This window comes from Ranitomeya imitator, chromosome 3 (genome assembly GCF_032444005.1).
Source record: "Ranitomeya imitator isolate aRanImi1 chromosome 3, aRanImi1.pri, whole genome shotgun sequence".
NCBI classification, from domain to species: Eukaryota; Metazoa; Chordata; class Amphibia; order Anura; family Dendrobatidae; genus Ranitomeya; species Ranitomeya imitator.
Genome location: NC_091284.1, coordinates 401,154,764 through 401,173,439, shown reverse-complemented (window position 1 = coordinate 401,173,439; position 18,676 = coordinate 401,154,764). Strand labels below are relative to the sequence as shown.

Sequence of the window (18,676 nt, the reverse complement as noted above, 5' to 3'; positions counted from 1 at the left end):
GTGCAGTGGCGTAGGAAGAGGGGTGCGGGGGGTGCGGGGGGGGCGGTCCGCCCCGGGCGGCACAATGCTGGGGGCGGCCGGCGCTGCAGGAGAAGAAGATAAAAAAAAAAAAAAAAAAGACGCCCCTTTAAATCTTCGGGCGGCGCCGTCCGCCGCCACGACCAGGGCCAGCTCCCCCCACCCCCGGGTCCCGCCCCCACCCCCGCCCCCCGCTCTAATACTCACCTCTCCTGGTTCCTGCGGCTTCAGCGTCCTCTGACTCTGCGACGTCTCAGAGCAGAGGGCGCGATGACGTCACTACTGTGCGCGCCGCTCTGCCTCTCTGTCCTGAGCGTCGCAGAGCCGGAGAGACGCTGACTGCACCGGACCTGCGCTGGGAACGGGAGAGGTGAGGATTTTACTTTTTTTTTTTTCTTTATGTCTGACTGTCTGGGGCTGGGGCAATGCTGGAGACCATGGGGCAGATTGCTGGACACACTGGGGCAGTACTGGAGACCATGGGGCAGAATGCTGGACACACTGGGGCAGTACTGGAGACCATGGGGCAGAATGCTGGACACACTGGGGCAATACAGGAGACCATGGGGCAGATTGCTGGACACACTGGGGCAATACTGGAGACCATGGGGCAGAATGCTGGACACACTGGGGCAGTACTGGAGACCATGGGGCAGAATGCTGGACACACTGGGGCAATACAGGAGACCATGGGGCAGATTGCTGGACACACTGGGGCAATACTGGAGACCATGGGGCAGAATGCTGGACACACTGGGGCAGTACTGGAGACCATGGGGCAGAATGCTGGACACACTGGGGCAATACAGGAGACCATGGGGCAGATTGCTGGACACACTGGGGCAGTACTGGAGACCATGGGGCAGAATGCTGGACACACTGGGGCAATACAGGAGACCATGGGGCAGATTGCTGGACACACTGGGGCAGTACTGGAGACCATGGGGCAGAATGCTGGACACACTGGGGCAATACAGGAGACCATGGGGCAGATTGCTGGACACACTGGGGCAATACAGGAGACTATGGGGCAGATTGCTGGACACACTGGGGCAATACAGGAGACCATGGGGCAGATTGCTGGACACACTGGGGCAATACAGGAGACCATGGGGCAGATTGCTGGACACACTGGGGCAATACAGGAGACTATGGGGCAGATTGCTGGACACACTGGGGCAATACTGGAGACCATGGGGCAGAATGCTGGACACACTGGGGCAATACTGGAGACCATGGGGCAGAATGCTGGACACACTGGGGCAATACTGGAGACCATGGGGCAGAATGCTGGACACACTGGGGCAATACTGGAGACCATGGGGCAGAATGCTGGACACACTGGGGCAATACAGGAGACTATGGGGCAGATTGCTGGACACACTGGGGCAATACAGGAGACCATGGGGCAGATTGCTGGACACACTGGGGCAATACAGGAGACCATGGGGCAGATTGCTGGACACACTGGGGCAATACAGGAGACTATGGGGCAGATTGCTGGACACACTGGGGCAATACAGGAGACCATGGGGCAGATTGCTGGACACACTGGGGCAATACAGGAGACCATGGGGCAGATTGCTGGACACACTGGGGCAATACAGGAGACTATGGGGCAGATTGCTGGACACACTGGGGCAATACTGGAGACCATGGGGCAGAATGCTGGACACACTGGGGCAATACTGGAGACCATGGGGCAGAATGCTGGACACACTGGGGCAATACTGGAGACCATGGGGCAGAATGCTGGACACACTGGGGCAATACTGGAGACCATGGGGCAGAATGCTGGACACACTGGGGCAATACAGGAGACTATGGGGCAGATTGCTGGACACACCGGGGCAATACTGGAGACCATGGGGCAGAATGCTGGACACACTGGGGCAATACAGGAGACCATGGGGCAGATTGCTGGACACACTGGGGCAATACTGGAGACCATGGGGCAGTACAGGAGACTATGGGGCAGAATGCTGGACACACTGAATACTGGAGACCATGGGGCAGATTTCAGGACACATTGAGGCAATGCTGGAGACCCTGGGGCAGACTTCTGGACATACTGGGGCAATACTGGAGACCATGGGGCAGATTGCTGGACACACCGGGGCAATACTGGAGACCATGGGGCAGAATGCTGGACACACTGGGGCAATACAGGAGACCATGGGGCAGATTGCTGGACACACTGGGGCAATACTGGAGACCCTGGGGCAGATTGCTGGACACACTGGGGCAATACTGGAGACCCTGGGGCAGATTTCTGGACACATTGAGGCAATGCTGGAGACCCTGGGGCAGACTTCTGGACACACTGGGGCAATGCTGGACACTGGGGCAGATTGCTGGACACACTGGGGGTAATATACTGGACACACTGGGGCAATGCTGGACACTGGGGGTAATATGCTGGACACACTGGGGCAGACTGCTGGACACACTGGGGAAAGGCTGGACACTGGGGCAGATTGCTGGACACACTGAGGGCAGATTGCTGGACACACTGGGGGTAATATGCTGGACACACTGGGGCAGATTGCTGGACACACTGGGGGTAATATGCTGGACACACTGGGGCAGATTGCTGGACAACATGGGGGTAATATGCTGGACACACTGGGGCAGATTGCTGGACAACATGGGGGTAATATGCTGGACACACTGGGGGCAGGACTTGAGGCATGGGCAGAATGTAGATACGGGGCATGATTGGAGACACGGGGCAGGATTGGATCATGGGGCAGGACGGATACGATGGAGGCTGGTGGGGCAGGATGGGGAGATCATATGGGGTAGAATGGATACTCATGAGGGCAGGATACGACAACATATGGCTGGAGCCAGGAATGAGATAAACGGGGCCAGGGTGGGGAATATTATTACCATAGGGGATAATTAAGGGATATTGTTACTGCAGTGATGTATTTATTTTATTTTTTGAGTATACTGTTTTAAATGGGGGGGCGGTCCTGTTACTGTGCAGAGTGACACTATATCACCTTTTTTTCTTCATGTGGTGTAATGTAGAAGTTGTGAAAAATTAAGTAATGTGTTCTGCAAGCGGAGCTCGAGATAACTGTGTTATTTCCTGCAGAAACGAGTCCTGGCTGGAAGGAATGATGGCGGTCTGTGCTGGATGAAAGATGAAGGACTTCACCTAGAGACGTCACTGGTGAGTCAGTGTTACCTATACACTGACACTATACACTGTATACTATATAGAGGTCCTGTGTATAATGTCACCAGTGATCTCTGTATTACCTCTACACAGACACTGCATACTAAGTACAGATCTCCTGTGAATACTGGCACTTATGGTGATAGTATTGTGGTTTTTTTTTTATTACTGATCAGTATTGTAGTATTCAGTCACTATGTGGTGGTAATATGTGGTCTGGAAATGGTGCGGTGGTATTTGTCCCTTGTATGTAGTATTATTCGGTCACTATGTGGCCTGGTCATGGTGTGGTGGTATTAAGTCACAGGTGTGGCATGTGGGGGTGACACCATTAGGCCCAGTTTAAGTTCTACAAAACAGGAAAACCATTTTTGGTAACCTTTGTGTGTATTGAGCTGGGGGGGGCGACAAACTCGGGAACAGCCCCGGGCGGCAAAAGCTCTAGCTACGCCTCTGACACAGTGATCTGACAAATACCCAAAAATACAAGAACGAGCTCTGAGACGTGGAAACTCTGTAGACTGCACACCTGATCCTATCCTAAACACAACTAAAAGCGGCTGTGGATTGCGCCTAACAACTACCTAGGCAACTCGGTACAGCCTAAGAAACTAGCTAGCCTGAAGATAGAAAAATAGGCCTGACTTGCCCCAGAGAAATTCCCCAAAGGAAAAGGCAGCCCCCCACATATAATGACTGTGAGTAAGATGAAAAGACAGAACGTAGGGATGAAATAGATTCAGCAAAGTGGGGCCCGATATTCTAGGACAGAGCGAGGACAGTAAAGCGAACTTTGCAGTCTACAAAAAACCCTAAAGCAAAACCACGCAAAGGGGGCAAAAAAAACCCACCGTGCCGAACTAACGGAACGGCGGTACACCCTTTGCGTCTCAGAGCTTCCAGCAAAGCAAAAGACAAGCTGGACAGAAAAAAAGCAACAAAAAAACAAAAAGCACTTAGCTATACAGAGCAGCAGGTCACAGGAACAATCAGGAGAAGCTCAGATCCAACACTGAAACATTGACAAGGAGCAAGGATAGCAGCATCAGGCGGAGTTAAGTAATGAAGCAGTTAACGAGCTCACCAGAACACCTGAGGGAGGTAGCTCAGAAGCTGCAGTACCACTTGTGACCACAGGAGTGAATTCAGCCACAGAATTCACAACAGTACCCCCCCCTTGAGGAGGGGTCACCGAACCCTCACCAGAGCCCCCAGGCCGACCAGGATGAGCCGCATGAAAGGCACGAACAAGATCGGAAGCATGAACATCAGAGGCAAAAACCCAGGAATTATCTTCCTGAGCATAACCCTTCCATTTAACCAGATACTGGAGTTTCCGTCTAGAAACACGAGAATCCAAAATCTTCTCCACAATATACTCCAATTCCCCCTCCACCAAAACCGGGGCAGGAGGCTCAACAGATGGAACCATAGGTGCCACGTATCTCCGCAACAACGACCTATGGAATACATTATGTATGGAAAAGGAGTCTGGGAGGGTCAAACGAAAAGACACAGGATTGAGAACCTCAGAAATCCTATACGGACCAATAAAACGAGGTTTAAATTTAGGAGAGGAAACCTTCATAGGAATATGACGAGAAGATAACCAAACCAGATCCCCAACACGAAGTCGGGGACCCACACGGCGTCTGCGATTAGCGAAAAGTTGAGCTTTCTCCTGCGACAAGATCAAATTGTCCACTACCTGAGTCCAGATCTGCTGCAACCTATCCACCACAGAATCCACACCAGGACAGTCCGAAGACTCAACCTGTCCTGAAGGGAAACGAGGATGGAACCCAGAATTGCAAAAAAATGGAGAAACCAAGGTAGCCGAGCTGGCCCGATTATTAAGGGCGAACTCAGCCAACGGCAAAAAGGACACCCAATCATCCTGGTCTGCAGAAACAAAACATCTCAGATATGTTTCCAATGTCTGATTGGTTCGTTCGGTCTGGCCATTAGTCTGAGGATGGAAAGCCGAGGAAAAGGATAGGTCAATGCCCATCCTACCACAAAAGGCTCGCCAAAACCTTGAAACAAACTGGGAACCTCTGTCAGAAACAATATTCTCAGGAATGCCATGCAACCGAACCACATGCTGAAAGAACAAAGGTACCAAATCAGAGGAGGAAGGCAATTTAGCCAAGGGCACCAGATGGACCATTTTAGAAAAGCGATCACAGACCACCCAAATGACTGACATCTTTTGAGAAACGGGAAGGTCAGAAATGAAATCCATCGAAATATGTGTCCAAGGCCTCTTTGGGACCGGCAAGGGCAAAAGCAACCCACTGGCACGAGAACGAAAGGGCTTAGCCCTAGCACAAATCCCACAGGACTGCACAAAAGTACGTACATCCCGTGACAGAGATGGCCACCAGAAGGATCTAGCCACTAACTCTCTGGTACCAAAGATTCCAGGATGACCAGCCAACACCGAACAATGAAGTTCAGAGATAAGTTTATTAGTCCACCTATCAGGGACGAACAGTTTCTCTGCTGGACAACGATCAGGTTTATTCGCCTGAAATTTTTGCAGCACCCGCCGCAAATCAGGGGAGATGGCAGACACAATGACTCCTTCCTTGAGGATACCCGCTGGCTCAGATAAACCCGGAGAGTCGGGCACAAAACTCCTAGACAGAGCATCCGCCTTCACATTTTTAGAGCCCGGAAGGTACGAAATCACAAAGTCGAAGCGGGAAAAAAATAACGACCAACGGGCCTGTCTAGGATTCAAGCGCTTGGCAGACTCGAGATAAGTCAAGTTCTTATGATCAGTCAATACCACCACGCGATGCTTAGCTCCTTCAAGCCAATGACGCCACTCCTCGAATGCCCACTTCATGGCCAGCAACTCTCGATTGCCCACATCATAATTACGCTCAGCGGGCGAAAACTTCCTGGAAAAGAAAGCACATGGTTTCATCACTGAGCAATCAGAACCTCTCTGTGACAAAACCGCCCCTGCTCCAATCTCAGAAGCATCAACCTCGACCTGGAACGGAAGAGAAACATCTGGCTGACACAACACAGGGGCAGAACAAAAACGACGCTTCAACTCCTGAAAAGCTTCCACAGCAGCAGAAGACCAATTAACCAAATCAGCACCCTTCTTGGTCAAATCGGTCAATGGTTTGGCAATGCTAGAAAAATTACAGATGAAGCGACGATAAAAATTAGCAACGCCCAGGAACTTTTGCAGACTTTTCAGAGATGTCGACTGAATCCAATCCTGGATGGCTTGGACCTTAACTGGATCCATCTCGATAGTAGAAGGGGTAAAGATGAACCCCAAAAATGAAACTTTCTGCACACCGAAGAGACACTTTGATCCCTTCACAAACAAAGAGTTAGCACGCAGGACCTGAAAAACCATTCTGACCTGCTTCACATGAGACTCCCAATCATCTGAGAAGATCAAAATGTCATCCAAGTAAACAATCAGGAATTTATCCAGATACTCACGGAAGATGTCATGCATAAAAGACTGAAACACAGATGGAGCATTGGCAAGTCCGAACGGCATCACTAGATACTCAAAATGACCCTCGGGCGTATTGAATGCAGTTTTCCATTCATCTCCTTGCCTGATTCTCACCAGATTATACGCACCACGAAGATCTATCTTAGTGAACCAACTAGCCCCCTTAATCCGAGCAAACAAGTCAGATAACAATGGCAAGGGATACTGAAATTTAACAGTGATCTTATTAAGAAGGCGGTAATCAATACACGGTCTCAGCGAACCATCCTTCTTGGCTACAAAGAAGAACCCTGCTCCCAGTGGTGATGACGATGGGCGAATATGTCCCTTCTCCAGGGATTCCTTCACATAACTGCGCATAGCGGCGTGTTCGGGCACGGATAAATTAAATAATCGACCTTTAGGGAATTTACTACCAGGAATCAAATTGATAGCACAATCACAATCCCTATGCGGAGGTAAAGCATCGGACTTGGGCTCTTCAAATACATCCTGATAATCAGACAAGAACTCTGGGACCTCAGAAGGGGTGGATGACGAAATCGACAAAAATGGAACATCACCATGTACCCCCTGACAACCCCAGCTGGATACCGACATGGAATTCCAATCCAATACTGGATTATGGGTTTGTAGCCATGGCAACCCCAACACGACCACATCATGCAGATTATGCAACACCAGAAAGCGAATAACTTCCTGATGTGCAGGAGCCATGCACATGGTCAGCTGGGCCCAGTATTGAGGTTTATTCTTGGCCAAAGGTGTAGCATCAATTCCTCTCAATGAAATAGGACACCGCAAAGGCTCCAAGAAAAACCCACAACGTTTAGCATAATCCAAATCCATCAGATTCAGGGCAGCGCCCGAATCCACAAACGCCATGACAGAAAACGACGACAAAGAGCATATCAAGGTAATGGACAGAAGGAATTTGGACTGTACAGTACCAATGACGGCAGACCTAGCGGACCGCTTAGTGCGCTTAGGACAATCAGAAATAGCATGAGTGGAATCACCACAGTAGAAACACAGACCATTCAGACGTCTGTATTCCTGCCGTTCAACTCTAGTCATAGTCCTATCGCACTGCATAGGCTCAGGTTTAACCTCAGGCAGTACCGCCAAATGGTGCACAGATTTACGCTCGCGCAAGCGTCGACCGATCTGAATGGCCAAAGACAAAGACTCATTCAAACCAGCAGGCATAGGAAATCCCACCATGACATCCTTAAGAGCCTCAGAGAGACCCTTTCTGAACAAAGCTGCCAGCGCAGATTCATTCCACTGAGTGAGTACTGACCATTTCCTAAATTTCTGACAATATACTTCTATATCATCCTGACCCTGGCACAAAGCCAGCAAATTTTCTCAGCCTGATCCACTGAATTAGGCTCATCGTACAGCAATCCGAGCGCCAGGAAAAACGCATCGACACTACTCAATGCAGGGTCTCCTGGCGCAAGAGAAAATGCCCAGTCTTGAGGGTCGCCGCGCAAAAAAGAAATAATAATCAAAACCTGTTGAATAGGATTACCAGAAGAATGAGGTTTCAAGGCCAGAAATAGCTTACAATTATTTTTGAAACTTAGAAACTTAGTTCTATCTCCAAAAAACAAATCAGGAATAGGAATTCTTGGTTCTAACATAGATTTCTGATCAATAGTATCTTGAATTTTTTGTACATTTATAACGAGATTATCCATTGAAGAGCACAGACCCTGAATATCCATGTCCACACCTGTGTCCAGAATCACCCAAATGTCTAGGGGAAAAAAAAAAGTGAACACAGAGCAGAAAAAAAAAAAAATGATGTCAGAACTTTTTCTTTCCCTCTATTGAGAATCATTAGTTAGGCTCCTTGTACTGTTATGTTTGCTAATGACAGGTGTTATGAAGGCAATCCAGAAACACAGTGTGCTTAGCGATCAGAGCGCACACAGTGATCTGACAAATACCCAAAAATACAAGAACGAGCTCTGAGACGTGGAAACTCTGTAGACTGCACACCTGATCCTATCCTAAACACAACTAAAAGCGGCTGTGGATTGCGCCTAACAACTACCTAGGCAACTCGGCACAGCCTAAGAAACTAGCTAGCCTGAAGATAGAAAAATAGGCCTGACTTGCCCCAGAGAAATTCCCCAAAGGAAAAGGCAGCCCCCCACATATAATGACTGTGAGTAAGATGAAAAGACAGAACGTAGGGATGAAATAGATTCAGCAAAGTGGGGCCCGATATTCTAGGACAGAGCGAGGACAGTAAAGCGAACTTTGCAGTCTACAAAAAACCCTAAAGCAAAACCACGCAAAGGGGGCAAAAAAAACCCACCGTGCCGAACTAACGGCACGGCGGTACACCCTTTGCGTCTCAGAGCTTCCAGCAAAACAAAAGACAAGCTGGACAGAAAAAAAGCAACAAAAAAACAAAAAGCACTTAGCTATACAGAGCAGCAGGTCACAGGAACAATCAGGAGAAGCTCAGATCCAACACTGAAACATTGACAAGGAGCAAGGATAGCAGCATCAGGCGGAGTTAAGTAATGAAGCAGTTAACGAGCTCACCAGAACACCTGAGGGAGGAAGCTCAGAAGCTGCAGTACCACTTGTGACCACAGGAGTGAATTCAGCCACAGAATTCACAACAGCGACCTGACAGATGTCAAGAAGGCCATCATTGACACCCTCAAGCAAGAGGGTAAGACCCAGAAAGAAATTTCTCAACAAATAGGCTGTTCCCAGAGTGCTGTATCAAGGCACCTCAATGGTAAGTCTGTTGGAAGGAAACAATGTGGCAGAAAACGCTGTACAACGAGAAGAGGAGACCGGACCCTGAGGAAGATTGTGGAGAAGGACCGATTCCAGACCTTGGGGAACCTGAGGAAGCAGTGGACTGAGTCTGGTGTGGAAACATCCAGAGCCACCGTGCACAGGCGTGTGCAGGAAATGGGCTACAGGTGCCGCATTCCCCAGGTAAAGCCACTTTTGAACCATAAACAGCGGCAGAGGCGCCTGACCTGGGCTACAGAGAAGCAGCACTGGACTGTTGCTAAGTGGTCCCAAGTCCTTTTTTCTGATGAAAGCAAATTTTGCATGTCATTCGGAAATCAAGGTGCCAGAGTCTGGAGGAAGACTGGGGAGAAGGAAATGCCAAAATGCCTGAAGTCCAGTGTCAAGTACCCACAGTCAGTGATGGTGTGGGGTGCCATGTCAGCTGCTGGTGTTGGTCCACTGTGTTTCATCAAGGGCAGGGTCAATGCAGCTAGCTATCAGGAGATTTTGGAGCACTTCATGCTTCCATCGGCTGAAATGCTTTATGGAGATGAAGATTTCATTTTTCAGCACGACCTGGCACCTGCTCACAGTGCCAAAACCACTGGTAAATGGTTTACTGACCATGGTATTACTGTGCTCAATTGGCCTGCCAACTCTCCTGACCTGAACCCCATAGAGAATCTGTGGGATATTGTGAAGAGAAAGTTGAGAGACGCAAGACCCAACACTCTGGATGAGCTTAAGGCCGCTATTGAAGCATCCTGGGCCTCCATAACATCTCAGCAGTGTCACAGGCTGATTGCTTCCATGCCACGCCGCATTGAAGCAGTCATTTCTGCCAAAGGATTCCCGACCAAGTATTGAGTGCATAACTGAACATTATTATTTGTTGGTTTTTTTGTTTGTTATTAAAAAACACTTTTATTTGATTGGATGGGTGAAATATGCTAATTTATTGAGACAGGTTTTTTGGGTTATCAGGAGTTGTATGCCAAAATCATCAGTATTAAAACAATAAAAGACCTGACAAATTTCAGTTGGTGGATAATGAATCTATAACATATGAATGTTTAATTGTAATCATTACATTATGGTAAATAATGAAATTTAACACTATATGCAAATTTTTTGAGAAGGACCTGTATGTGCTGCCGAAGCAAGCACGGTCACCTGGAGACTCTCAGTGATATATATACGGCGCCGCATGGCCATCCCCCGAACTTGGGGAGAGTGAATAGGTAAATGATACTTTTTCCATTAAGAGCAAAAAACATACAGCAGAATGCAGCATAGTACTCCTGATTAGCTTGCAAAGTCCAATTAAAAAAAAAAGTCTTATTATTTTGGTTGAGAGTAGGCAAAAATGGAATGAATTATGCAAATCTGAATGGGAGGAGCCAAAATGTTGAACTACAGTTGGCCTTGGAAAAGCATGAGAAAGTTTTTTATCTGAATGGGCGCATCCTTTAATTTCATCTCTTCGAAAAAAGGACAAATAATATATGGAACGCTTCACGAATTTGCGTGTCATCCTTGCGCAGGGGCCATGCTAATCTTCTCTGTATCGTTCCAATTTTAGTATATGTGCTGCCGAAGCAAGCACGGTCACCTGGAGACTCCCAGTGATATATATACGGCGCCGCATGGCCATCCCCCGAACTTGGGGAGAGTGAATAGGTAAATGATACTTTTTCCATTAAGAGCAAAAAGCATACAGCAGAATGCAGCATAGTACTCCTGATTTGCTTGCAAAGTCCAATAAAAAAAAAAAAGTCTTATTATTTTGGTTGAGAGTAGGCAAAAATGGAATGAATTATGCAAATCTGAATGGGAGGAGCCAAAATGTTGAACTACAGTTGGCCTTGGAAAAGCATGAGAAAGTTTTTTATCTGAATGGGCGCATCCTTTAATTTCATCTCTTCGAAAAAAGGACAAATAAAATATGGAACGCTTCACGAATTTGCATGTCATCCTTGCGCAGGGGCCATGCTAATCTTCTCTGTATCGTTCCAATTTTAGTATATGTGCTGCCAAAGTAAGCACGGGCACCTGGAGACTCTCAGTAATATATATATGGCGCCGCATGGCCATCCCCCGAACTTGGGGAGAGTGAATAGGTAAATGATACTTTTTCCATTAAGAGCAAAAAACATACAGCAGAATGCAGCATAGTACTCCTGATTAGCTTGCAAAGTCCAATTAAAAAAAAAAAGTCTTATTATTTTGGTTGAGAGTAGGCAAAAATGGAATTAATTATGCACATCTGAATGGGAGGAGCCAAAATGTTGAACTACAGTTGGCCTTGGAAAAGCATGAGAAAGTTTTTTATCTGAATGTGCGCATCCTTTAATTTCATCTCTTCGAAAAAAGGACAAATAAAATATGGAGCGCTTCACGAATTTGCGTGTCATCCTTGCGCAGGGGCCATGCTAAGATTGCCTTGCGCAGGCGTGTACTACGGAGGACACAGTATGAACTTCAACCCAATATTGCGGCCAGCATGCAGCCAGCGGGTAAGGAAAGAGTGAATCAAACACCCCAAAACTCCGCCCATATGACCCAAAACCAGTCCCGCCAAATTCAGGTGACAGGTTCCCTTTAATTTCATCTCTTCGAAAAAAGGACAAATAAAATATGGAACGCTTCATGAATTTGCGTGTCATCCTTGCGCAGGGGCCATGCTGATCTTCTCTGTATCGTTCCAATTTTAGTATATGTGCTGCCGAAGCAAGCACGGTCACCTGGAGACTCCCAGTGATATATATACGGCGCCGCATGGCCATCCCCCGAACTTAGGGAGAGTGAATAGGTAAATGATACTTTTTCCATTAACCCCTTCCCGACCCATGACGCCACGTAGGCGTCATGAAAGTCGGTGCCAATCCGACCCATGACGCCTATGTGGCGTCATGGAAAGATCGCGTCCCTGCAGGCCGGGTGAAAGGGTTAACTCCCATTTCACCCGATCTGCAGGGACAGGGGAAGTGGTAGTTTAGCCCAGGGGGGGTGGCTTCACCCCCCTGTGGCTACGATTGCTCTGATTGGCTGTTGAATGTGAAACTGCCAATCAGCGATTTGTAATATTTCACCTATTATAAGGGGTGAAATATTACAATCCAGCCATGGCCGATGCTGCAATATCATCGGCCATGGCTGGAAACATTGCTGTGCCCCCACCCCACCGATCGCCCCCCCAGCCCCCCGATCTGTCCGGTACACTGTACCGGCTCCCCGCCGTCCTGTGCTCCGCTCCCCCCGTGCTCGTGTCCGCTCCCCCCATGCTCCAATCACCCCCCGTGCTCCAACCACCCCTCCTGCACTCCGATCCACCCCCCCGTGCTCCGTTACACCCCCAGTGCTCCGTTCCACCGCCCCCGTGCTCCGTTCCACCCCTCCCGTGCTCCGATTCACCCCTCCATGCTCCGATCCCCCCCGTGCTCCCCCCACCCCATCATACTTACCGATCCTGCCGGGGTCCGTCCGTCTTCTCCCCGGGCGCTGCCATCTTCCAAAATGGCGGGTGCATGCGCAGTGAGCCCGCCGAATCTGCCGGCCGGCAGATTCGTTCCAAAGTGCATTTTGATCACTGAGATATAATCTATCTCAGTGATCAAAATAAAAAAAATAATAAATGACCCCCCCCCTTTGTCACCCCCATAGGTAGGGACAATAAGAAAAATAAAGAATTTTTTTTTTCCCACTAATGTTAGAATAGGGTTAGGGTTAGGGGTAGGGGTAGGGTTAGGGCTAAGGTTAGGGTTAGGGTTAGGGGTAGGGTTAGGGCTAGGGTTAGGGTTAGGGCTAGGGTTAGGGGTAGGGTTAGGGTTAGGGCTAGGGTTAGGGTTAGGGGTAGGGTTAGGGTTAGGGCTAGGGTTAGGACTAGGGTTAGGGTTAGGGGTAGGGGTAGGGGTAGGGCTAGGGTTAGGGCTAGGGTTAGGGTTTCGGTATGTGCACACGTATTCTGGTCCTCTGCGGATTTTTCCGCTGCGGATTTGATAAATCCGCAGTGCTAATCAGCTGCAGATTTATGGTGGATTTACCGCGTTTTTTCTGCGCATTTCACTGCGGTTTTACAACGGCGATTTTCTATTGGAGCAGTTGTAAAACCGCTGTGGAATTCGCACAAAGAAGTGACATGCTGCGGAATGTAAACCGCTGCGTTTCCGTGCAGTTTTTCCGCAGCATGTGTACAACGATTTTTGTTTACCATATGTTTACATTGAACTGTAAACTCATGGGAAACTGCTGCGGATCCGCAGCGTTTTCCGCAGTGTGTGCACATACCTTTAGAATTAGGCTATGTGCACACGGTGTGGATTTGGCTGCGGATCCGCAGCAGTGTTCCATCAGGTTTACAGTACCATGTAAACATATGGAAACCAAATCCGCTGTGCCCGTGGTGCGGAAAATACCGCGCGGGAACGCTGCGTTGTATTTTCCGCAGCATGTCAATTCTTTGTGCGGATTCCGCAGCGTTTTACACCTGTTCCTCAATAGGAATCCGCAGGTGAAATCCGCACAAAAAACACTGGAAATCCGCGGAAAATCCGCAGGTAAAACGCAGTGCCTTTTACCCGCGGATTTTTCAAAAATGATGCTGAAAAATCTCACACGAATCCGCAACGTGGGCACATAGCCTTAGGGTTAGGGTTGGAATTAGGGTTGTGGTTAGGGTTAGGGGTGTGTTGGGGTTAGGGTTGGAATTAGGGTTATGGCTACAGTTGGGATTAGAGTTAGGGGTGTGTTGGGGTTAGTGTTGGAGGTAGAATTGAGGGGTTACCACTGTTTAGGCACATCAGGGGTCTCCAAACGCAACATGGCGCCACCATTGATTCCAGCCAATCTTGTATTCAAAAAGTCAAATGGTGCTCCCTCACTTCCGAGCCCCGACGTGTGCCCAAACAGTAGTTTACCCCCACATATGGGGTACCCGCATACTCAGGACAAACTGCGCAACAATTACTGGGGTCCAATTTCTCCTGTTACCCTTGTGAAAATAAAAAAATGCTTGCTAAAACATCATTTTTGAGGAAAGAAAAATGATTTTTTATTTTCACGGCTCTGCGTTGTAAACGTCTGTGAAGCATTTGGGGGTTCAAAATGCTCATCACATATCCAGATAAGTTCCTTTGGGGGTCTAGTTTACAAAATGGGGTCACTTGTGGTGGGTTTCTACTGTTTAGGCACACCAGGGGCTCTGCAAACGCAACGTGATGTCTGCAGACCATTCCATCAAAGTCTGCATTTCAAAAGTCACTACTTCCCTTCTGAGCCCCGACGTGTGCCCAAACAGTGGTTTACCCCCACAAATGGGGTATCAGCGTACTCAGGACAAACTGGACAACAACTTTTGGGGTCCAATTTCTCCTGTAACCCTTGGGAAAATAAAAAATTCTGGGCTAAATAATTATTTTTGAGGAAAGAAAACGTATTTATTATTTTCACGGCTCTGCATTATAAACTTCTATGAAGCACTTGGGGGTTCAAAGTGCTCAACACATCTAGATAAGTTCCTTTCGGGGTCTAATTTCCAAAATGGGGTCACTTGTGGGGGGTTTCTACTGTTTAGCCACATCAGGGGCTCTGCAAACGCAACGTGACGCCCGCAGAGCATTCCATCAAAGTCTGCATTTCAAAACGTCACTACTTCAATTCCGAGCCCCGGCATGTGCCCAAACAGTAGTTTACCCCCACATATGGGGTATCACCGTACTCAGGAGAAACTGGACAGCAAATATTGGGGTCAAATTTCTCCTGTTACCCTTGGGAAAATTAAAAAATTCTGGGCTAAATAATTATTTTTGAGGAAAGAAAACGTATTTATTATTTTCACGGCTCTGCATTATAAACTTCTGTGAAGCACTTGGGGGTTCAAAGTGCTCACCACACATCTAGATAAGTTCCTTTCGGGATCTAGTTTCCAAAATGGGGTCACTTGTGGGGGGTTTCTACTGTTTAGCCACATCAGGGGCTCTGCAATCGCAACGTGACGCCCGCAGAGCATTCCATCAAAGTCTGCATTTCAAAACGTCACTACTTCAATTCCGAGCCCCGGCATGTGCCCAAACAGTAGTTTACCCCCACATATGGGGTATCATCGTACTCAGGAGAAACTGGACAACAAATATTGGGGTCAAATTTCTCCTGTTACCCTTGGGAAAATTAAAAAATTCTGGGCTAAATAATTATTTTTGAGGAAAGAAAACGTATTTATTATTTTCACGGCTCTGCATTATAAACTTCTGTGAAGCACTTGGGGGTTCAAAGTGCTCACCACACATCTAGATAAGTTCCTTTCGGGGTCTAGTTTCCAAAATGGGGTCACTTGTGGGGGGTTTCTACTGTTAAGCCACATCAGGGGCTCTGCAAACGCAACGTGACGCCCACAGAGCATTCCATCAAAGTCTGCATTTCAAAACGTCACTACTTCACTTCCGAGCCCCGGCATGTGCCCAAACAGTGGTTTACCCCCACATATGGGGTATCAGCGTACTCAGGAGAAACTGGACAACAACTTTTGGGGTCAAATTTCTCCTGATACCCTTGGGAAAATAAAAAATTGCAGGCTAAAATATCATTTTTGAGAAAATAATTTTTTTTTTTTAGTTTCATGGCTCTGCGTTATAAACTTCTGTGAAGCACTTGGGGGTTCAAAGTCCTCACCACACATCTAGATTAGTTCCTTTGGTGGACTAGTTTCCAAAATGGGGTCATTTCTGGGGGATCTCCAATGTTTAGGCACACAGGGGCTCTCCAAACATGACATGGTGTCCGCTAATGATTGGAGCTAATTTTCCATTTAAAAAGCCAAATGGCGTGCCTTCCCTTCCGAGCCCTGCCGTGCGCCCAAACAGTGGTTTACCCCCACATATGGGGTATCAGCGTACTCAGGACAAACTGGACAACAACATTTGTGGTCCAATTTCTCCTATTACCCTTGGCAAAATAGGAAATTCCAGGCTAAAAAATCATTTTTGAGGAAAGAAAAATTATTTTTTATTTTCATGGCTCTGCGTTATAAACTTCCGTGAAGCACCTGGGGGTTTAAAGTGCTCAATATGCATCTAGATAAGTTCCTTGGGGGGGTCTAGTTTCCAAAATGGGGTTACTTGTGGGGGAGCTCCAATGCTTAGGCACACAGGGGCTCTCCAAACGCGACATGGTGTCCGCTAACAATTGGAGCTAATTTTCCATTCAAAAAGTCAAATGGCGCTCCTTCCCTTCCGAGCCTTACCATGTGCCCAAACAGTGGTTTACCCCCACATATGAGGTATCGGCGTACTCAGGAGAAATTGCCCAACAAATTTTATGATCCATTTTATCCTATTGCCCATGTGAAAATGAAAAAATTGAGGCGAAAAGAATTTTTTTGTGAAAAAAAAGTACTTTTTCATTTTTACAGATCAATTTGTGAAGCACCTGAGGGTTTAAAGTTCTCACTAGGCATCTAAATAAATTCCTTGGGGGATCTAGTTTCCAAAATGGGGTCACTTGTGGGGGAGCGCCAATGTTTAGGCACATAGGAGCTCTCCAAACGCGACATGGTGTCCGCTAACGATGGAGATAATTTTTCATTCAAAAAGTCAAATGGCGCTCCTTCCCATCCGAGCCTTACCATGTGCCCAAACAGTGGTTTACCCCTCACATATGAAGTATCAGTGTACTCAGGAGAAATTGCCCAACAAATTGTAGGATCCATTTTATCCTGTTGCCCATGTGAAAATGAAAAAATTGAGGCTAAAAGAATTTTTTTGTGAAAAAAAGTACTTTTTCATTTTTACGGATCAATTTGTGAAGCACCTGGGGGTTCAAAGTGCTCACTATGCATCTAGATTAGTTCCTTGGGGCGTCTAGTTTCCAAAATGGGGTCACTTGTGGGGGAGCTCCAATTTTTAGGCACACGGGGGCTCTCCAAACGTGACATGGTGTCTGCTAAAGAGTGGAGCCAATTTTTGATTCAAAAAGTCAAATGGCGCTCCTTCCCTTCCAAGCCTTGCCGTGCGCCCAAACAGTGGTTTACCCCCACATATGAGGTATCAGCGTACTCAGGACAAATTGGACAACAACTTTCGTGGTTCAGTTTCTCCTTTTACCATTGGGAAAATAAAAAAATTGTTGCCAAAATATAATTTTTGTGACTAAAAAGTTAAATGTTCATTTTTTCCTTCCATGTTGCTTCTGCTGCTGTGAAGCACCTGAAGGGTTAATAAACTTCTTGAATGTGGTTTTGAGTACCTTGAGGGGTGCAGTTTTTAGAATGGTGTCACTTTTGGGTATTTTCAGCCATATAGACCCCTCAAACTGACTTCAAATGTGAGGTGGTCCCTAAAAAAAATGGTTTTGTAAATTTCATTGGAAAAATGAGAAATCGCTGGTCAAATATTAACCCTTATAACTTCCTAGCAAAAAAAAATATTGTTTCCAAAATTGTGCTGATGTAAAGTAAACATGTGGGAAATGTTATTTATTAACTATTTTGTGTCACATAACTCTCTGGTTTAACAGAATAAAAATTAAAAATGTGAAAATTGCGAAATTTTCAAAATTTTCCCCAAATTTCCGTTTTTATCACAAATAAACGCAGAATTTATTGACCTAAATTTACCACTAACATGAAGCCCAATATGTCACGAAAAAACAATCTCAGAACCGCTAGGATCCGTTGAAGCGCTCCTGAGTTATTACCTCATAAATGGACACTGGTCAGAATTGCAAAAAACGGCAAGGTCTTGAAGGTCAAAATAGGCTGGGTCATGAAGGGGTTAAGAGCAAAAAACATACAAGAGAATGCATCATAGTACTCCTGATTAGCTTGCAAAGTCCAATTAAAAAAAAAAGTCTTATTATTTTGGTTGAGAGTAGGCAAAAATGGAATGAATTATGCAAATCTGAATGGGAGGAGCCAAAATGTTGAACTACAGTTGGCCTTGGAAAAGCATGAGAAAGTTTTTTATCTGAATGTGCGCATCCTTTAATTTCATCTCTTCGAAAAAAGGACAAATAAAATTTGGAACGCTTCACAAATTTGCGTGTCATCCTTGCGCAGGGGCCATGCTAATCTTCTTTGTATCGTTCCAATTTTAGTATATGTGCTGCCGAAGCAAGCACGGTCACCTGGAGACACTCAGTGATATATATTCGGCGCCGCATGGCCATCCCCCGAACTTAGGGAGAGTGAATAGGTAAATGATACTTTTTCCATT

At 47.0% G+C, this 18,676-nt stretch overlaps 4 non-coding genes and 1 pseudogene across 4 annotated transcripts; all 5 read right to left on the bottom strand.

Moving 5' to 3' along the window:
• Positions 1-10,969: 10,969 nt before the first annotated feature.
• LOC138673629 (U6 spliceosomal RNA) lies at positions 10,970-11,076 on the bottom strand. The gene has a single exon (XR_011320250.1). It is a non-coding gene; the product is annotated as a U6 spliceosomal RNA (small nuclear RNA).
• Positions 11,077-11,409: 333 nt separating this feature from the next.
• Positions 11,410-11,516, bottom strand: LOC138673608 (U6 spliceosomal RNA). Its single transcript, XR_011320230.1, has one exon. It is a non-coding gene; the product is annotated as a U6 spliceosomal RNA (small nuclear RNA).
• A 333-nt stretch (positions 11,517-11,849) lies between these two features.
• Positions 11,850-11,907, bottom strand: LOC138673228 (U6 spliceosomal RNA; annotated as a pseudogene).
• A 194-nt stretch (positions 11,908-12,101) lies between these two features.
• Positions 12,102-12,208, bottom strand: LOC138673634 (U6 spliceosomal RNA). The gene has a single exon (XR_011320255.1). It is a non-coding gene; the product is annotated as a U6 spliceosomal RNA (small nuclear RNA).
• Positions 12,209-18,474: 6,266 nt separating this feature from the next.
• On the bottom strand, positions 18,475-18,581 carry LOC138673726 (U6 spliceosomal RNA). Its single transcript, XR_011320341.1, has one exon. It is a non-coding gene; the product is annotated as a U6 spliceosomal RNA (small nuclear RNA).
• Positions 18,582-18,676: the final 95 nt, after the last annotated feature.